The following is a 19,576-nucleotide window of genomic DNA, read 5'->3' on the forward strand; positions in this document are numbered from 1 at the left end:
GAATAGAGATTGTTTCATTCTTTGGATGTATATTCCCAGGGCCTACCATAGTGACTGGCACTATAGAACCTTAAAAAATGTTATTTTATTGATGGATTGGATACAGCAATATATTGTGGTACTCGAGGTTACTGAAGGATCTGGTACACCTTCAAGAGTCTCCTCTCTGATATAGCCCTGTAGAAAAGGTGTCAGTATGAACTGTATTCTTCTCCCTCCACTGGGCCTACCATGGATAGAAATATTAAAGGATTCCTAGGTTCATCTTAGGTGCTCTGTTGGCCCACATCAGTCTAGCAGGTATGGAGAATAGCCACACAGAAAATTTATAATGAATTATATTTTTAATATCATGAGGATACCAATATAGACTGTCCCCAAACTCTTAGTACAGTTTCAAGCTTTAAGGAGATAAAAAAATAATAATACTAAAACTTCTGGAACACACTATATAGTATACAAACTATCTACTGACTATCTCTTGCTCTCACTATGTAAATAACCCATTTTGTACACATATTTCTCTGATGGCATCCTTTACTCCAGACCTCCATCATAAGTTCTTGTTCATAATGTATTGTGGTCCCCTTTTCCCACCATGTGCCTCTCCATTGTCCAATGTGTGACACTCATCATTTTGAATTCATTGGAGACTATGGTGTTCTGTGACTTGCAGTCATATAACAACACTGGTAAAATACTGGTATTATAAGGGTAGGCCCTCATTTCAGGGGAAAGTTGTGGGGTTGTTAAAATAATTTTACAGGGCAGCTAGGTGGCGCAGTGGATAGAGCAATGGCCCTAGAGTCAGAAGGACCTGAGTTCAAATCTGACCTCAGACATTTGACACTTCATAGCTGTGTGACCCTGGGCAAGTCACTTAACCCCAACTGCCTCACAGAGAGAGAGAGAGAGAGAGAGAGAGAGAGAGGGAGAGAGATTTTTTAAAATAATAATAATTTCGCAACATCACAAAGGCTATCTTGTCACTCTCTTCTTCCCTTTTTTCAATTCTGGGATCAATTCATTGTCTAATTGCATACATTGTCTTAGGTAAATATATCAGTGCACCATAATCCTATGTTGTCCAGCAAATTGTCTGTCATAATCAAACAACAAGCATTTATTACCAACTAAGCACAGTGCTAAGCACTGGGATGAAAACTCAAAAATGAAACGATCCCTACCCTTAAGGAGTTTACATTCTATTAATAGAAAAAACATGTACATAAATAAGTATATACACAGTAAATGGGAGAAGGGGATAAGTGGGAGGAACAGGAAGCCTTTATATAGCAGTTTTGAAGGAAACAAGGGACTCTAAGAGACAGAGGGGAGGGGAGAAATACATTCCAGAAATAGGGGATAGCTAGTACAAAGGCATGGCAATCAGGAAGACCTGAGTTTAAATCCACCATCAGACACTTACTTACTAGCTCTGATCCAGGACAGGCCATTCAACCTCTCTCAGACTCAGTTTCCTCATCTATAAAGTAGAGATAATAATAGTACCTGCCTTATAGGGTTGCTGTGAACATTAAATGGGATAATATTTGTAAAGTGCTTTACAATGCTTAAAAATCATATAAATGTTGGCTTGGTAGTAGTAGTAGTGTTGTTGTTGTTGTTGTTTTATTATTACAGGTGCAATGTCCTTTTAGGAATAGCAAGAAGATCAATGGATATTCTTTATCCTCTTGTTTGTTGTTAGGGTTTTTTTCTTTGTTGTTTACTGGCCAAATTCTTTTGAGTTGTTCTCTCATCCAGGAAACTGCCATATTCTAGCACTTTATAAAATCAGTACAATGCCTGCTAACAGGAAGATCTGGAACACCTCAATATGTGTTGGGAATATCTCTGTGATGTGGACTTTATGCTGGATTTCCTCCACAGTTGTGGCAAACATCTTTAGGAAGCATGCATTTCCCTGTTTTCTGACTCCTCTGATATAATTGATCACAGGGGCATCAAAAAAGTTCATCTTTTTTATTTCTTTCAAGAATTCTTTAATAATTTTGATGCATGCATGGGAACTACCTTGTTGGAAAAAAAAACATTTAAGATGGCCAATCAAATTATAAAAGCATTTAAGGTGGCCAGTCAGATGCTTTTGTATAGCGAACAAGAAAGTATAGTGAGATCTTGAATTTTCTCCATCCTTCAGTTAATTCTCTGATGGTTAATATGTTTGACTTTGGAACTTCAGTTTTGAAAGTGTATCAATTCTCTTCTAACTTAACAGGGATTCTCTTATGGTTCCTTAATGGATAGAGTGTTCTCATAAACATTTTAAATGGAGGGAAAATAGTTACATAAGTCAGTACTTGATGTTCTCAGGCATCTTTTGGGGGATAAATCTGAGAATTCATTTCAATGCCTTGGGTAACTTCTTCCAATTCTCCAAGGCTCAATGCCCTCACATTTGTATGACCTCCAATTCAAGCTTCTTCTATGTATCCATAATCTAGTCCATCTATTTTTCCCACATTTGATCTCTTCAGGGTTATTTCTACCTGCTCGATAAGCATATCTGGGATGCTAACAACTAGAATCCAAGTGTGATGGCTCCACTGTACTAGATGGTGAAGTTTACTATAAAAATATTTGTACATTTTTCCATCTTTTATCTGTTTATTTTCCCCTTTCCTGTTTCATCATTAATTGCCTGTCGAATGCCTTTGCTAAGTTGAGTACCTTTTCCTGTCTTGTCTGCTTCTGTCTCTAGGTGATATGGGGGCTTGAGGTTCAGTTTCCTTTGTTTCCCCATTACCCTAGTGTAGCCCAAGTTCCAAAGCCCATTGGAATGGGACTTTGTCCTTATTGGTGGAGATAATGCCCCACACCTGTGTGAGGGGTGGGACACAATTGGCAAGAGCAAGAGAAGAGAGGCTCTTTGAGTCTCTTCAGGCTCTTGGGGCTTTGGACACTGATGCTGCTTTGGGCACTGCAGTCACTTTGGATTCTTCTGGTTGCCAGCTTCAAGAGAGAAGATGGAAGATGCCAACCCCACTTCAGGTTGCTGAAGGAAAAGACTCTGGGAAAAAGCCACTATTATGTCCCTGCCCCAGTTTGCTACATTAGGAAGTCTGAAGAATGCCCCCTTTGGGTGAGATCTAGGGTTCTCTTGGTTGGACAATTTTCTTGCTCCCAATGGGAGAGAGCCTTCACTCTGTATTGTCTGGTGTATATTCTCTGATGAAAACTTTCTCTGATTCCTGTTTGCTATCCACTTGGATAAATGGGGTTTTTTGCTACTTCCTGTACTACTGGTATTTGGTAGGAAAGGAGTCAAGCCTGAGACATCTTTATATAGAGAGGTTTAACTTGAACCTGAAAACCACATCCCCTAAACTAATAATATTTAAGGGAGCAAATTCTAGCACAGAGGAAAGCAGAGTACTCAAGCTTCGGGTCCCAACCTCCTGTTTCCCCTATTAACAGGAAATAAATTAATTTTTTTTCCTTGGAGAACAGTGGGGAGAAAGAGGATAGAGATGTCTCTTGTACCTCCCTTCAAGCCACACAACATTCCCCTGCTACATGGGGAAATGTTACATAAGCATTGACCCAAATTATTGCTGAATCTATGGAGAATAGAAACTGCACTGATTAACAAAAATATTTTTTTTCCTTTGGAAAATCCCTCTGTCAATGATTATGAAGACTTGTCAACAACTGACAAGGATAGTGGGTAGGGTGGGGAACAATAGTGAGTATAATCAAGTGGGATGAGAGAAAAGGAGACAGAAATGAAATAGCTAAAATAAGAGCTTGAAAGTGCCTTCGAGAATTTTATTCCTATGTTTTGCATGACTACACATGTATAACATATTGAATTGCTTGTCTTCTTAAAGAGGGGGTAGGGTGGGGAGGGAGGAAGGAAGAGAATTTGGAATAAAAAGTTTTTAAATGGATGTTAAAAATTGTTTTTACATGTAATTGTTGGGAGGAATAAAATTCTAGATTTAAAAAAAAAAGAATTTTATTCCTTTTTTAAGGTACTATAAAAGAGGAAGAAAGGACTCAGAAGCCTCTAGCCTGAGCTAAACCTACCCCTTTCTGTTTCCCTGACCATGAAACAACATTATGTATGGTCCAGAAAGCAAGGGATGCTTTCTCCCCCAACACCCTACATTGCTGCTAATACTGAGGGTTTAGTGTTATTGAAGGTTCCACTTTTTAAATTTTCTCTAATGGACAGCCCATCAGTAGAAACTATATTCTCCTTCTGCCCAAAATCCCTCACTGATTTCTCTGGTGTTGTTTGTTTGTTTTTAGCTATTTCTCGAGGAACCATGAGTAAGTTATTTCTTTTTCTTTCATTATTATAATAACCATTAGTGTCAAAAGGACCTTTTCATATCATGTCAGTATCAATACTGAGGGCTCAAGGTTACCAAGTGTTCCATTTCCAATGTTGTTCTAACATATTAGCGGGAACTGTCTTAGTGGGAAAGTATTTATTTCTCTATTTTGTTTTATGTTTCTTTGTTTTTTAGCTCTTCCTCATGGAGTCATTGGTAAGTTATTTCTTTGTTTTTCTCTACTCTTACAGTATAAGGGGAACCTTTCTCTGCCATGTCTCTGTTTCCAGGTAATACAGAGGCTTCAGGCTCAGTTTCTCTTGTTTCTCTATTACACAGCCTTTCCCTAATTATTACTGAGCCTGTAGAAAATGGAAACCCTTCTGATTAACATAAAGAATAAGGGGCAGCTAGGTGGCGCAGTGGATAGAGCACTGGCCGTGGAGTCAGGAGTACCTGAGTTCAAATCCGGCCTCAGACATTTGACACTTACTAGCTGTGTGACCCTGGGCAAGTCACTTAACCCCAATTGCCTCACACACACAAAAAATTTGAATGTCATCAACATAAAGAATAAGGGCCAATGGGGGGCAGCTAGGTGACACAGTGGATAAAGCACCGGCTCTGTATTCAGGAGGACCTGAGTTCAAATCCATCCTCAGACACTTGACACTTACTAGCTGTGTGACCCTGGGAAAGTCACTTAACCCTCATTGCCCCACAAAAACAACAACAACAACAAAAGTTGGAGACATAATAATAAAGCAAGAATAAAGGCCAATGGAATATCTCCGTGGCAGTGGTAATAATAATTTATCAATTACCGACAAGGGTGTTCTGAAATAACAGAGGAAGGAGAAAGGCAAAATAAACCTTGGGCAAATTACTTAACCTCTCTGGTGCTCAGTTTCTTCCTCTGTAAAATGAAAAGGTTGAACTAGATGAACTCTAAGGTCCCTTCCAACACTAGACCTTTTATCCTGATGAGTAAATATGAGAGAAATGAAGACATTAATGCTGCCCACAAAAATGACAATCTTTTTCCATAAATAAAGAGGAGAACCAAATAACCCGACCTATTTCAGTTTCACTGGTCTGAAAGGGATTTTAAAACCACCTTTCTGCCCAGCTCTGAATCATCCCCACCCACTCTGCTCTGTAGCTAACACAAAGAGTTTGGCACCACTGGGGATTCCATTTCTGATGTTCTTTTGTGGAATGTGTATCAATGGAAACTCTGCTCTCTGCCAGACAATCTCTCAAGGATTTCATTTATTTGGCCCTACCTTTTCTTTAGTTTTTCCAATGTCCTTATATAGTGCAAAGGTTTCCTTTTCCATACCCTATCTGTGTCTGATTCCAGGCAATATGAGGATTTAAGGATCAGTTTCTCTGGCTTCTTCCCTTTTCCAGCCTTGCCCTAATTTACTGTTGAGTTTTTGAAAAATGTAAAATCTGCTAATTGACAAAAAGGAAAGACTAATGAATTTGTCAACAACGAACAAGAATATTCTGAAATAACAGGGAAGGAAGGGAGGACTAAGAGGGGTATATGAGAGAAATGGAAGCAGAAATGAGATGCTTTCAGAAGTAAGATTTCAAAAACGCCCTCCGGGGAATCTATCTTTCTCAGTGAATCAAGGAAAGAGGACAAAGTGGAACTAGGAGGGCTCTATAACAACTCTACCACCCAGAGCTACATCTTCTTAACAGTGGTGTTTAATCTACCACCACCATGAATTGCAGCTCATACAGAGGGCTTGGAAGTTATTGAGAATCTTATTTAGAATATTCTATAGGAAGTATGTGAGTGGGAACTGTATGGTCTTGACAATATCTCACAAATTTTTCTGGTTTTGTTTTTGTTTTTTTAGCTCTACCTCCAGGAACCATTAGTAAGTTATTTCTTTGTCTTTCTTTACCCTGGTATTTTTACAGGAGCAGGGGACCTTTCTCAGCCCTGCCTATTCCTGTTTCCCCATGATACAGAGCTGCTATGGAAAATGAAAACCCTAAGAATTAATACAAAGAAATGTAACCACCAGGTGGCACCATCAAACAAGGCAAACTGAGTTGTAAATCGTGCCAGGAACAACTCTCCAAGGAAACATAGCTTTCTTTCTCAGCAACTCGTTCTCCTTGATTTTGTGGGAATGTAGTTTTCTTAGCAATTCACTCCCCCCACCTTGCCTATTACACACCCAGAACTGTAGCATCATCATCACCATCGATGATGACCCACCCACCCTGAACTAGAGCTAATACAAAGAGTTTGGCATTAGTGGGAGTTCCATCTACCCTTGCTCCAGGTCAAGGTCTTTTGATGAGGCTCCAAAAGAAGGCTGCAAAAAAAAGTAAACTTCTTCCTGGTAGTAATTACGATGACTTATCAAACACCAAAAAGGATATTCTGAAATAACAGAGAAGGGGAGGGGGAGAAGATTAAAAACAGGAAGAATGAAAGAAATGGAAGCAGGAATGTGGTTTAGCCATCCTAAAATCTTAATAGATCCCTCAAGAATTTCAATCCATTTTATCAAATAGTAGAAAACAAAGAATAGTCCCAGATGCCCATACCCTGTTACTGGGCTGAGAGGAATCTGAAACAGCCAGGGTTGCATTATCATAGGCAGGGGATGCTTAAACCCCATCTCCCCACACTGTGGCTGATACAGAGGTCTTGAAGTTAAGGTACCATTTCTTATGTTCTTCACTTGAAAACATTTTAGATGGAAATGTGTTTTCTTCCTGTCAGACATTCCTTCATTGATTTCGGGTGGGATTTGTTTTCATTTTTAGCTATTCCTCATGGAGCCATTGGTAAGTTATTGCCTTCCTTTTTCTAGTCCAGTGTCTTTCTACCCCCCCTCCCCCCCCCCCCGCCCCTACAGCATCAGGGGGACCTTTCTCCACCATGCCTGTTCCTGTTTCCAAGTGATAAATTAGCTTGAGGCTCAGTTTGTCTTTCTTCCTTATTGCCCAGTCTTGCCCCAAAATATTGCTGAGTCTATAAAAAAATGGAAACCCTTCTGATTAGCATAAAGAAGGAAGACCAGTAGGATATTTCTTGGTAACGATTAAGATGGCTTGTCAACAACCAATAAGGATGTTCTGAAATAACAGAAGGAAGAGAAAGAAGGAGTAGAAACAGGAGGCATGAATAGGATTTTAAAATAGAGGAAGCAATGAGGTTTAGCAAAAGTAAGATTTTATTACTGAGCTCGAGTTTTCCTCTGTTTCAGTGGACTAGAGTTAGGACAGGGGGGAAGAGAGACCCAGTATGGGTCTTGCCCTTTTCTAGGCTCAGCGTTCTTTGAAGCAACCCTACTGCCCAGAGTCGCATCATTACAGCAGGGGATGTTTAACCTCCTAACCCACCCACCCCCTTTCCCCCCTGCACTGACTGCAGCCAGTTCAGAGGGTTTATTGTTATTGGGAGGTACAATTTCTGATATTTCTCAGTAGAAAGCTCAGTGGGAGCTCTGTTCTCCTTCTGCCAGCAGGAAGGGAAGGGAATATGCATTTATACAGCGCCTACTATGTGCTAAATATTTATCTCATTTTGATCCTCACAACAACCCTGGAAGGTAAGTGCCATTATGAACTCCATTTTATAGTTGAAGAAATTGAGGCGGACATAGATTAAATGACTTGGGCTGGGTCACACAGTCAGTAAGTGCCCAAGGTCATATTTGAACTCAGGTATATCTGACTCAATGCACAATGCTCTAACCACTATACTACCAACCAATAAACCAATCTACCAATAAATATATAGTAAGCTCCTACTTTGTTCCAGGACTGTGCTAAGCATTGGAGATACAAAAAAGATAGTCCCTGCCCTCAGGCAATTCCTCTCCTCATTGATTTCTCTGTTTTGTTTTTTAGCTATTCCACAGGGAGTCATGGGTAAGTTATTTGTCTGCCTTTATTCTGTTATCCTAACAGTCTCTGTCATATTTATTTCTATTTCCATACAATATAAGAACTCAAGGTTCAGTTTTTCTTGCTTTCTACTACCCAGCGTTACATACAGTTACTGTAAATTCTGAGGAAAAAAATGGAAACTCCACTGATTAACATAAAGAAGAAAGAACCCGTAAACATATATATATATATATATATATATATATATATATATATATATATATATATATATATATATATATATATATATATATGTGTGTGTGTGTGTGTGTGTGTGTGTGTATGTATGTATATGTATATGTGTTTATGCTTATGTGTATGTATATATGCACATATATACATTGCAGTATGTACTATATATACATATATACATGTATATTTTTAAAATGGTGATTCTGGTATATATATATAATTGTGTTATATATACATATATATATATAAACATATAGGTGTGTGTATATAGTTGTGTGTGTATGCATATACATCATATACCTTTTTTTTCTGGCATCCCCTGGTAGTCATTATGATGACTTTTTCAACAACTAAAAATAGATGTTCTGAAATAAGAAAATAGGAACTGGGGAGAGAAGGGGTAATAAAAACAAAAGTGACAAGAGAAATAAGAGGCCAGAATTAGTTGGATTTTTTTTTTTTCCCCAAAAGACATTGCCACAAAGACCCTAAAGCTGGGATCCAAAGTTGAAGTTTACTGGGAGGTAAATTTCAGCTAAAAAAAAATGTTCTACAAAGTTTTAAAAAATTGATGTTAAAATTTGTTTTTATATGCAACTTGGGAAAAAATTAAATTCTAAATAAAAAAATGTTCTAACAGTTAAAGATATCCCAACAGTAGAACCTCAAAATCTAGTTGTGTAACCCCTATCCTATACTTAAAAGTGTTCAAGCAAAAAACTAAATAACCTTTTTCAGGGATGGCGTAATGGAATCCCTGCATTGTCCAGTTGTATAAGATGGCTTCTCAAATCCCTTCTGATTTTATAAGCTCCCAGAAAAAGGTATCAGTGTGAATTCTCTCTTCTGGGTCAGTACTACTGAATCATTTGATTGATTTCTTTGTTAGCCATATCTGAGTCAAAGCATAAGTGAGTTCTTTGCTTTTCATACAATATCCTTTGATTAGCTACAGTGAATAAGAGACCTTTTCCTTCCTTTCCTTTATGGGATTTTGTCTTAATGCAGGCTTGGAAAGGTTCAAGAATGTGTCTTAATTAATATTTAGGAAAGTTCAGGATACAAAAACAAAAAAGGAAACAAAGGAGCTCATAACAACACAGTAAAGTAAGGCAGCCTTCTTGAGGGGAGACAAAGGGGCAGTCAGGGAAAATGGACATGAGTTCTGGATAGAGCTAGGCACCCCCTAGGATCCCAGAGGGAATGGGGCACTTTCTCTGATGCTGATTCATGCTTGGGGAAGCATGAGTCCTGGAGAGAGAGACACTCCTGGGGAATTGGCAGCAAGTTGATATTCAAACTCCTCACCAGCAAGAAAGAGGCTGTGGACAATTATTGTTATTATTATCAACCTTCCCCTAACAGAATGACTCAGAATTTTGAGCTCCCCCTCAGCTTCTTCTACTACTGAGGTCATTACCTAATGCAAGAAACATTCCTCTCATTTCTCAGCCATTCTAAGTGTAGTCATTACCCAAGAAGTTCATAAATATGGGGAAAGCCCAAACTCCATAGGTTAACATGAAACCTGACATGTGATTTTCCAGATTTCAAGATCGCCTTCCACCAGTGCAGATGGGCAAATACTCTGCAACTTACATCCTGGAGGGTTGCCCAGGGTCACACAGTCTGTGTTAACATAAACATTTCAAAAAAGCAGTCCCTGGTGGCATTTCTAACAGGAATAAAGAGAAGGGAAATGGAAACAGCACTGTTTAAGATGAACTGAAATCTTGCTAGTCCTCTAAAGCTGGTTGAAAATTTAGTGCCTAAAACTAAGAAGGGTGATGATTTTTTTCTCCTATAAGCCACTCAGACTAAGCAGTGGGATAAAACCACCCTACAGGGGCAGCTAGGTGGCAAAATGGATGGAGCACCAGCCCTGGAGTCAGGAGTACCTGAGTTCAAATCCGGCCTCAGACACTTAACACTTACTAGCTGTGTGACCCTGGGAAAGTCACTTAACCCCAATTGCCTCACTAAAAAAAAACAAAAAAACAAAAAAACAAAAAAAACACCACCCTACATATGGCCACAGAACAATAGTGGGTGAGGTTTAATCCTCCCATCAGGCATCCTGATCTTGCCAGCTGTCATCCACAGGCATTCCACATCCATGTTCATGATCAAAGGAAAATCCTTTATCTGACTATAATTTGCTGTCACTCCACTGCCTTACCACTCCAAACCCTGTTGTTCATCCTCACTGAGATCTCCACCTCTACCATCTCCAGTTCAACTCTATACTGTTCTTTTCTCTCCAGTCCCTTTTATCTAGTGACCAATCTTACACTTCCAAATCTCAGCCTTGGATAACTCCTACTATTCACTGCATTTGCTCCTATTCATTGGCTGCTGAATGAAACTGGAGAAAAGTTACAAGCCATGTTGACTGGGTTCACTAAAAATCTAGGTAACAATGTCAGCGGGCCTTTGATTTGCAAGAAAATACTTTTACTTGTTCTTAATCCATTCACTTCTATTTGACACAATGGTTTCTCCAAACTTTTTCATCCTCCCTCAAAACTCCCCTCACTCTCCCTTCCCCTCACCTTCTTAGATGAGAAACTTGTTTCATAGTTCACTGACAATCAGGGCCATTCACCAAAAGCACCCTCTTCTTCCCTCCTCCTCATCTCACATTTCCCAAATGCCTTCTGCCTCTCCTCCTTCCCTCTTGTTTCACAAGAAGAGGTGATCCTTCTCCTTGCCAAGGCAAACCTAACTATATGCACAAGTGATCCCATTCCACCCCATCTTTCCCAGAAGATTGCCCCTCCGTCTCCCCTACTATCTCATTCATCTTCAATCTCTCCCTGTCTACTGGCTACAAATATGCACATGCCCCACCCTCTCCCCCCAATCCTCAAAAGTCCCTCACTTGATCTGCTATCATCCCATTTCTTTTCTTCCTGCCTTGGCTACACTCCCTGAAAAGGCTTTCTACAATAGGTGCCTCCATTTGCTGCTTTCTTACTCTTTTCTTAATTCTCCACAATATAGCTTTCAACCTCATTGTTCAACTGAAATGCTCTCTCCAGAGTCACTCTTTTTTTTTTCACCTTTTTTTTTTTTGCAGGGCAATGAGGGTTAAGTGACTTGCCCAGGGTCACACAGCTAGTAAGTGTCAAGTGTCTGAGGCCGGATTTGAACTCAGGTACTCCTGAATCCAGGGCCGGTGCTTTACCACTGTGCCATCTAGCTGCCCCCCCCCTTTATTTTTTTAGTTTTTAGGTGTTTTTTTTTTTAGTTTTTTTAGTGAGGCAATTGGGGTTAAGTGACTTGCCCAGGGTCACACAGCTAGTAAGTGTTAAGTGTCTGAGACCGAATTTGAACTCAGGTCCTCCTGACTCCAGGGCCGGTGCTCTATCCACTGCACCACCTAGCTGCCCCCAGAGTTACTCTTGATGGTCAAATCTAATGACCTTTTCTAAGTTCTCATTCTTCTTTACTTCTCCACAACCTTTGACACCTTCGATCATCCTCTTCTCCTTGATTCTCTTCTTTCTGAGTTTTTGCAACACTTCTCTTTCCTGGTTCTCCTCCCAATTGTCTGGTTGCTCCTTCTCAGTCTCTTTTGTTGGATCTTCATCCAGGTCTCCCGCACTAATTGTGGGTGTCCCCCAAGAGCACTGAACTCTGGGCCCTCTTCTTTTTTAGTCATTTTCAGTTGTATCCAACTCTTTGTGACCCCTTTTAGGGGTTTTCTTGGCAAATATACTAGAGTGCTTTCCCATTTCCTTCTCCAGCTTACTTTACAGATGAGGAAACTGAGGCAAACAGGGTAAAGTGTCCAGAGCCACACAGCTAAGTGTCAGAAGCCAGATCTGAACTCATGAAGATGAGTCTCCCTAAGTCTAAGCCAAGAGCTTTATCCATTTCACCACTTAGCTGCCCCCCCAAAAAACAAAGGTTGGGGGAGAGGTGTTTGGATTTTACTAAAAAGGTTGTTGTCATTGAATTGTTTCAGTTTTGTCTGACTCTTCATGATTCCTTTGGGGGAATTTTCTTGACAGTGATACTGAAGTGGTTTGCCATTTCCTTCTTTGCTCATTTTACAGATGAATCACTGAGGTTTCAAACAGGGTTAAGTGACTTATGCAGGGTCACACAGCTAGTGTCAGAGGCCAGATTTGAATTCATGAAGATGAATCTTCCTGATTCCAAACCCATGCTCTATCCATTGCCCCATCTAGCTGCCTTCTTTTCTCCCACTTTACTATTTTGTTTAGGCATCTCATTAGTTCCCATAAATTCAACTATCATCTCTATTCTGGTCATTCTCAAATCTATTTATCCATCCATAACCTCTCTCCTAACCTCCAATCTCACATATCTAACTGCCTATTAGACATCTTAAACTGTTTGTTCCATAGATATGGAACTCAACATGTCTAAAATTGAACTCATTCTCTTTCCCCAAAAGCCCACCCCTGTCCCTAATTTCACTATTACTATAAAGGACACCACTATCCTCCCAGTCACCCAGGCTCACAACCTAGGTATCATCTTTAACTTCTCACTCCCCATATCCAATTTATTGCCAATTCCTGTCGAATCTACCTTCAAAATATTTCTTTAATACACCCCCTTGTCTCTTCTGACACTGCCACCACTCTGGTATAGTCCTTTATCACCTTGAACCTGGACTATTGCAATAGCCTGTTGACTGGCCTGCCTGCCTCAAGCCTCTTCCCATCCTGGTCCATCCTATTTTCAGCAAACAAAGCAATCTTCTCTTTTTTTTTTTCCTTTAATCATTAAGTGAAAATAGGTCAAAAGAAATTCAGCATTAGCCAGCACGTGATTTTTCAGGTATAGATAATCCAGTGTGGGGATTTCTTCGGTTCCTGGGGGTTTCTCCTATGTGTTGCTAATTGTTTTTTGGCCATCTCTTGGCAAATTAGCACTTCCCCCAAAGGATAGATTTCAAGCAGGGAAAGGCTGTCAAACTCAAAGCAACTGATTGTTGTTATTTGTTAGCAACTCTGGAAAGAGGTTTCATTGAGGGCAAAATACTGGGACAAATTGAGTATTTTGGATTTCCTTTATTCATGATCTCTTAATTGCTCTCCTATTACTGGAAGAAAATGAAAGTTGGCTGTTTTCTATTTGCAATGTGCCCATATGTAGGAGCCATTATTCCCAAGCACCCCAGTGATGTTCTCCTTTCCTTCGATCTCATTTCCTGACTTAGGATTGATGAGAATACACTACTATAGCCTCAAAGTTTTAAAAAAAAATTTGTCACAAATCTACCTTTGCCTACATTAGGCAAAATAGCTTTACTGAAATGTCTTTAGTCACAGTTGAAAGTAGCAGTATTGAAAATATACAGTTTGCCATAAATGTATGAAAACAATTTCCAAAACCTGATTATTGTACATGAGAAAAATTATGCATTTTAATCAATAGCTGAATGGTTACCATCCCCTTTAGATAATGTTTCATCTCTCTACATATACTTTGTACCTCCCACCCTATCCTTGAACTTGATACAATAAATCCTCACTCCCTAGTTTGCAATAGTAAATTGTGTTAATTATGAATATCATACAAATAATGTTTTGGCAAGTATTCTAGTTTCAAATTAGACTCCTAGAAGATGGTAATGTAGATGTTTTTCTTTAAAAAATAAATTAATGAAAGCATATTTTGGTGAAGGGAAGGAAGCTAATCAGGAACTTGCCAATATTCCTATTTGAATTGGACTCTTGCCTCTTCTTGAGAAAAAAAAAACTTTTGAAAGTCATATACATCATTAAATTATGCAGCAATCAGGCAGAAGACAGACAGTGAGCTCTCAAACTCATGACACATTGCTCAAAAAAACATCCAAATAATGCCATAGGAAAATGCCAGGAGCAGCAAAACTCACAGAAGAATGTGCTAAAATCATCTTCTAACCAAGAACGGCTTGGAAGGTCAGAAGGAGGGAGCTGCTGTGCTAATACAGGAGTCCAGCCCAACCCCACAGTCACCCTGACACAGATCCAGTCCCAGGAAGGCCTCACCAGAGAAGGAGACCCCCAGAGCCTCTGAATCAGCTGAAGCGCCAGTGTCATCTGGAACTAAGCTCACAGTCTGGTGAGAGGGCTGAGCCCTGGGCAGGGGGGAGACTACAGGGGTCTATGCTGGTGCTGAGGCAGAACTTGGGTTTTTCACCCCTGCTGGGAACCAGGAGGTAGGCTGTGGCCCAGGTGGGGGAGGGGCACAGGCTCATTGGAGCTGACAACCACAGCACACAAAGATGGTTGATTAGCAAGTTGGCCTGGGGTCATCTAAGGACCAGGGAACAGGACAGGCGAGTGAAGAAGCTGATCTTCCTTAAATCATACAACCTGGGACTTCTTAAGCTTGGGATACTGCAGCCTGGAAACAGTGCCCCCTTTAAGGAGCTATAAGTCAAGTAAAAGAAAAGCAAGATGAGCAGACAGAGAAAGGTGAGGACCATAGAAAGTTTCTTCAGTAACAAGGAAGACCAAGGTTCACCCTCAAAGGAAGATGTCAACATCAGGGCCCCTATATCTAAAGCTTCCAAGAAAAATATGAATTGGTCTCAGGCCATAGGGGTGCTCAAAAAGGACTTTGAAGAGAAAGTTAGAGAGGTAGAGGAAAAAATGGAAAGAGAAATGAGGGAGATGCAGGAAAGATGTGAGAAAAAAGTCAACAGCTTGAAAAGCCAAAGGGAAAAGCTCTCTGATGAAAATAATTGCCTAAGAATAAGGATTGAACAAATGGCAGCCAGTGACTTTATGAGAAACCAAGACACAACAAAGCAAATCCAAGTGAATAAAAAAATAGAGGGAAACGTGAAATACCTTCTGGGGAAAACTGCTGACCTGGAAAATAGGTCCAGGAGAGATAATTTGAAAATTATTGGGCTACCTGAAAACCATGATCAAGGAAAGAGCTTAGACATCATCTTCCAAGATATTCTCAGGGAAAATTGCCCTGAAATTCCAGAAGCAGAAGCTAAAATGGAAATTGAAAGAATCCACTGATCACCTCCAGAAAGAGATCCCAAAAGGAAAACTCCTAGGAATATTATAGCCAAATTCCAGAGCTCTCAGGTCAAGGAGAAAATATTGCAAGCTGCCAAAAAGAAAGAATTCAAGTACTGTGGAGCCCCAGTCAGGATAGCACAAGATCTAGCAGCTTCTACATTAAAGGACCAGAGGGCATGGAATATGATATTCCAGAGGGCAAAGGAAATGGGATTACAACCAAGAATTACCTACCCAGCAAAACTCAGCATTATCTTTCAGCAGAAAAAATGGGACTTTAATGAAAAAGAAGACTTTCAGATATTTGTGATGAAAAGACCTGAACTGAATGGCAAATTTGACTTTCAAATACAAAACCCTAGAGAACTATAAAAAATTGGAGTTGGGGGACATGCCTGGGGTCATACAGTGGGTGACTGTCTTGTGTCTGAGGCCGGGTTTCGGCTGGGATCCCCCTGGGTCCAGGGGTGATGCTTTGTCCACTGTGTCACCTAGCTGCCCCATGTTGACATCCTTAGGGATAAATTGAGGGGTGAGGGGAATTCACTGGGGGAGGGGGAAGGGCAGAGGTGAAATCCTACATGAAAGAAACTGGAAAAGGCTTATGGAGTGGGGGAAGAGATGGGAGAGGAGCAGGGCAGTAAATGAATTTTACACTCATCAGAAAAGGCTCAAAGACCTTAAACTCATTAGAGTTGGCTCAAGGAGGGACTAACATACACACCCAACTGGGTGGAATAATCTATTTAATCTGAACAGTAAATGAGCCTAACACTCATCAGAATTGGCTCAAAGACTTCAATCTCATTAGAATTGGTTCAAGGAGGGAATAATGTACACACTCAATTGGGTGGAGAAATCTCTCTAACCCTGCAGGAAAATAGGAGGGGAAGGGGATAAAGAGAGAGGGGCAAAAGAAGAAGGGCAGATTGGGGGAGGGGACAGACAGGAGCAAATCCCTTTTGAAGAGTGATAGGATGAAAGAAGAGGGATAATAGAATAAATATTATGGGGAAGGGAATAGGATGGAAGAGAAACAGTTAACAATAGTAATCATGAAAAAGAGAAAAGGGGGAAAAATTGTACAAAAAATATTTATAGCAACTCTTGGTGGAGGCTAAGAATTGAGAATCAAGGGAATGTTCATCAATTGAGGAATGATGGAAGAAGCTGTGCTATATGATTGTGGTGAGATGGTCTTGTGTTATAGGAAATGACAAACAGGATGATCCCAGAAAAACCTGGAAAGACTAACGAACATGGATGTATAGTGAAATGAGCAGAGCTGGGAGGACATTGTGCATAGTGACAACAGTATTGTTCAGTGAGCAATTGTGAATGACTTAACTACTCTCAGCAATGCAATGATCCAAGACAATCCCAAGGAACTAATGAGGAAGCTTACTATCCACCCCCATAGAAAGAACTGATAAAAAGAACACTTGTGGAGTGTACATATATATCCTGGTTGCAATCTTGTGGAGGGGGGAGGAAAGGGAGGGAGGGAGGGAGAAAAATTTGGAACTCTAAATCTTATGAAAATGAATGTTGAAAACTACCCCTACATGTAACTGGAAAAAATAAAATAAATGTTTGTTACATTCATATAAAAAAATTATGCAGCAATCGGGGGCAGCTAGGTGGCACAATGGATAAAGCACCAGACCTGAGTTCAAATCCAGCCTCAGACACTTGACACTTACTAGCTGTGGGACCCTGGGCAAGTCACTTAACCCTCATTGCCCTGCCCCCCCAAAAAAATTATGCAGCAATCTTTTTTTTTTAATTGTCCCAGAACTGTTTTATTGGAGATCTCTGGTTGCTGAATCAAGTCCAATATTTCAGGACCATAGGAATAATAATCACCAGCAAAAGGATAAGAGCAACCAGAGCCATGATGCTCTTCATTTTGCATCCCACCACATTTGTTTTCGAAGCTGTTTAGAGCTGTTGTTAAAGGCTGTTACATTATCTGATAAGCTTTCAGATTTGTCTTGTAGTTCATCCAGTCTCTCTCCTCATTCAATCGCTTTTGTAATACTCTTAAATGACATCAATTACTTCATCCACCTGATTCTGTACATGCCTAATTTTGTATTTCAAGGTCCAAATTTTGGTCCAGATGGACCCCTTAGGAAAAAAATTCTCCTTTTCATCTCCTCCAAAAAGATTTCTCCTTTTACTGTTCATGGAACCAGTGGCATCATCATCATCATCTCTTAGACAGCTCTTGAATTTAGAGGGTATCTTTATTACTCAAAAAGTTGTTTTCCTCTTCCCAACTTTAAAAGGCAGATATAAACCACTTATGTGTCCTCTGGGAGATTTCTGGTTGCCCCTTAGAGCCAGGCCAGGGCAGGAAGGGACAGAAAAGAAAAGGGAAGAGGGAGAGGGAGAAATGGCATCAAGCTCTCATCTCCTCAGCCAGCCACCCAGACCAGCGAGCATCTAGGCGCTCCTGGAGTGATCTTCTTGGTTTTGTTTTGGGGTTTTGTGTGGTTTTGGGAGGGGGGCAGGGCAATGAGGGTTAAGTGACTTGCCCAGGGTCACACAGCTAGTAAGTGTCAAGTGTCTGAGGCCCGATTTGAACTCAGGAACTCCTGAATCCAGGGCCTGTGCTTTAGCCACTGTGCCACCTAGCTGCCCCCTAGAGTGATCTTCTTAAAGCACAGGTCTGTCCAGGGCACCCACATTCCCTATTACCTCCAGGACCAAATATGAAATCCTCTTTTTAGCTTTAAAGCTCTTCATAATTTGGCCCCTTCCTCTACCTTTCCAGTCTTCTTATACTCTACCCCACTGCACAGATTCTGTGAGCCAGCAATCCCTACTTTTTGCTCCTTGCTTTGAATATTACACTCCATCCCCTAACTGTGAGCATTTCCACTAATTGTCCCCCATCCCTGGAGCTCTCAAATTCTTGCCTTCACCAAGAAGTCCTTCCCATTCTTTAATCTTAGTGCCTTCCTTCTGAAGTTTTCCCTAAATTTTCCAACACTCTATATATCTTGTTTGTACATAGCTGTTCGAAGGTTATCTCCCCCATTAGACTGTGAGTTCCTTGAGAGCAGGGACTGTCTTTTGCCTTTCTTTGTACTGCCAGTGCTTAGCATACTACTGGCACATAGTAGGTATTTAAGTGTTTGGTCTCTTTGTTTTGTTTTGTTTTGTTTTGTTTGAGGGGATTGTCTTTGTTTTGGGTTTTTAACTCACCATCTATGTAATTGCACTGTAAATGAGGAGTATGGAAGCAGGGGAACAGAGGAATTCCATTTCAGAAACTCCAGAATATTTATTAGGTGCAGCTTGGTTCTTGTGCCAAACAATTCTCATGGATTTCCCTGTTCCTTTTTCAGATGAATCTTCGAGAAGCTACTGTAAGTATTCTCCTTCCTACACTAGTGCCCTTTGGTCTCCTGAGATGTGTGTGTAGATGTGGGAAGTGGTGGGTAGGGAAAGTAAGAGAGAACGTTCTCTGGTCTGCTGTTTCTTTTTACTAAAATGCAGTGGTGGATGGAGAGGGGAAGGGGAGAGGATTGAAACTCTCATTTCTCAGTCTCTTGCTTCCCAATTAAGGGTTAGTCATACAGAGCCACAGGCTCTAAATCTATGTTATCTTTTTTTTTTCTTTTTTTTGGCAGGGCAATGAGGGTTAAGTGACTTGCCCAGGGTCACACAGCTAGTAAGTGTCAAGGGTCTGAGTCCGGATTTGAACTCAGGTACTCCTGAATCCAGAGTCGGTGCTTTATCCACTGAGCCACCTAGCTGCCCCCTTAAATCTATGTTATCTTAAAGATCACCTAAGTATAATCCCCTCATTTTACAGATGAGGAAAAAGAGGCCTATAATAAATTAAGTGATTTATCCAAGGATACTAGAGCTGGGATCTAAACCTCACTTAACACTCTTTCCCCTACAATCTGCTACCTCTCTAAGGCCCCGGGTCCTCTTAAACATAATGACTGGGGAGAAGTGAAACACTCCAAAGATTAACTTTAAAAATAAAAAGAAGGGGACAAGGTTCCTGAGAGGGAATTTTTCAAAACTCTTAACAGAACTAACAACTGGGTATGTTGACTTTCTCCTCAACCCCTCCATGCACTAAAGCTGATATGCAACAGGTTGATTGATTCTCCCTGGAAAGTT

The 19,576-nt window shown here is 40.4% G+C and overlaps 1 pseudogene; it reads right to left on the reverse strand.

Moving 5' to 3' along the window:
• Nucleotides 1–17,257: 17,257 nt before the first annotated feature.
• On the reverse strand, nt 17,258–18,294 carry LOC122754922 (annotated as a pseudogene).
• Nucleotides 18,295–19,576: the final 1,282 nt, after the last annotated feature.

This window comes from Dromiciops gliroides, chromosome 4, assembly GCF_019393635.1.
Source record: "Dromiciops gliroides isolate mDroGli1 chromosome 4, mDroGli1.pri, whole genome shotgun sequence".
Classification (NCBI taxonomy): domain Eukaryota; kingdom Metazoa; phylum Chordata; class Mammalia; order Microbiotheria; family Microbiotheriidae; genus Dromiciops; species Dromiciops gliroides.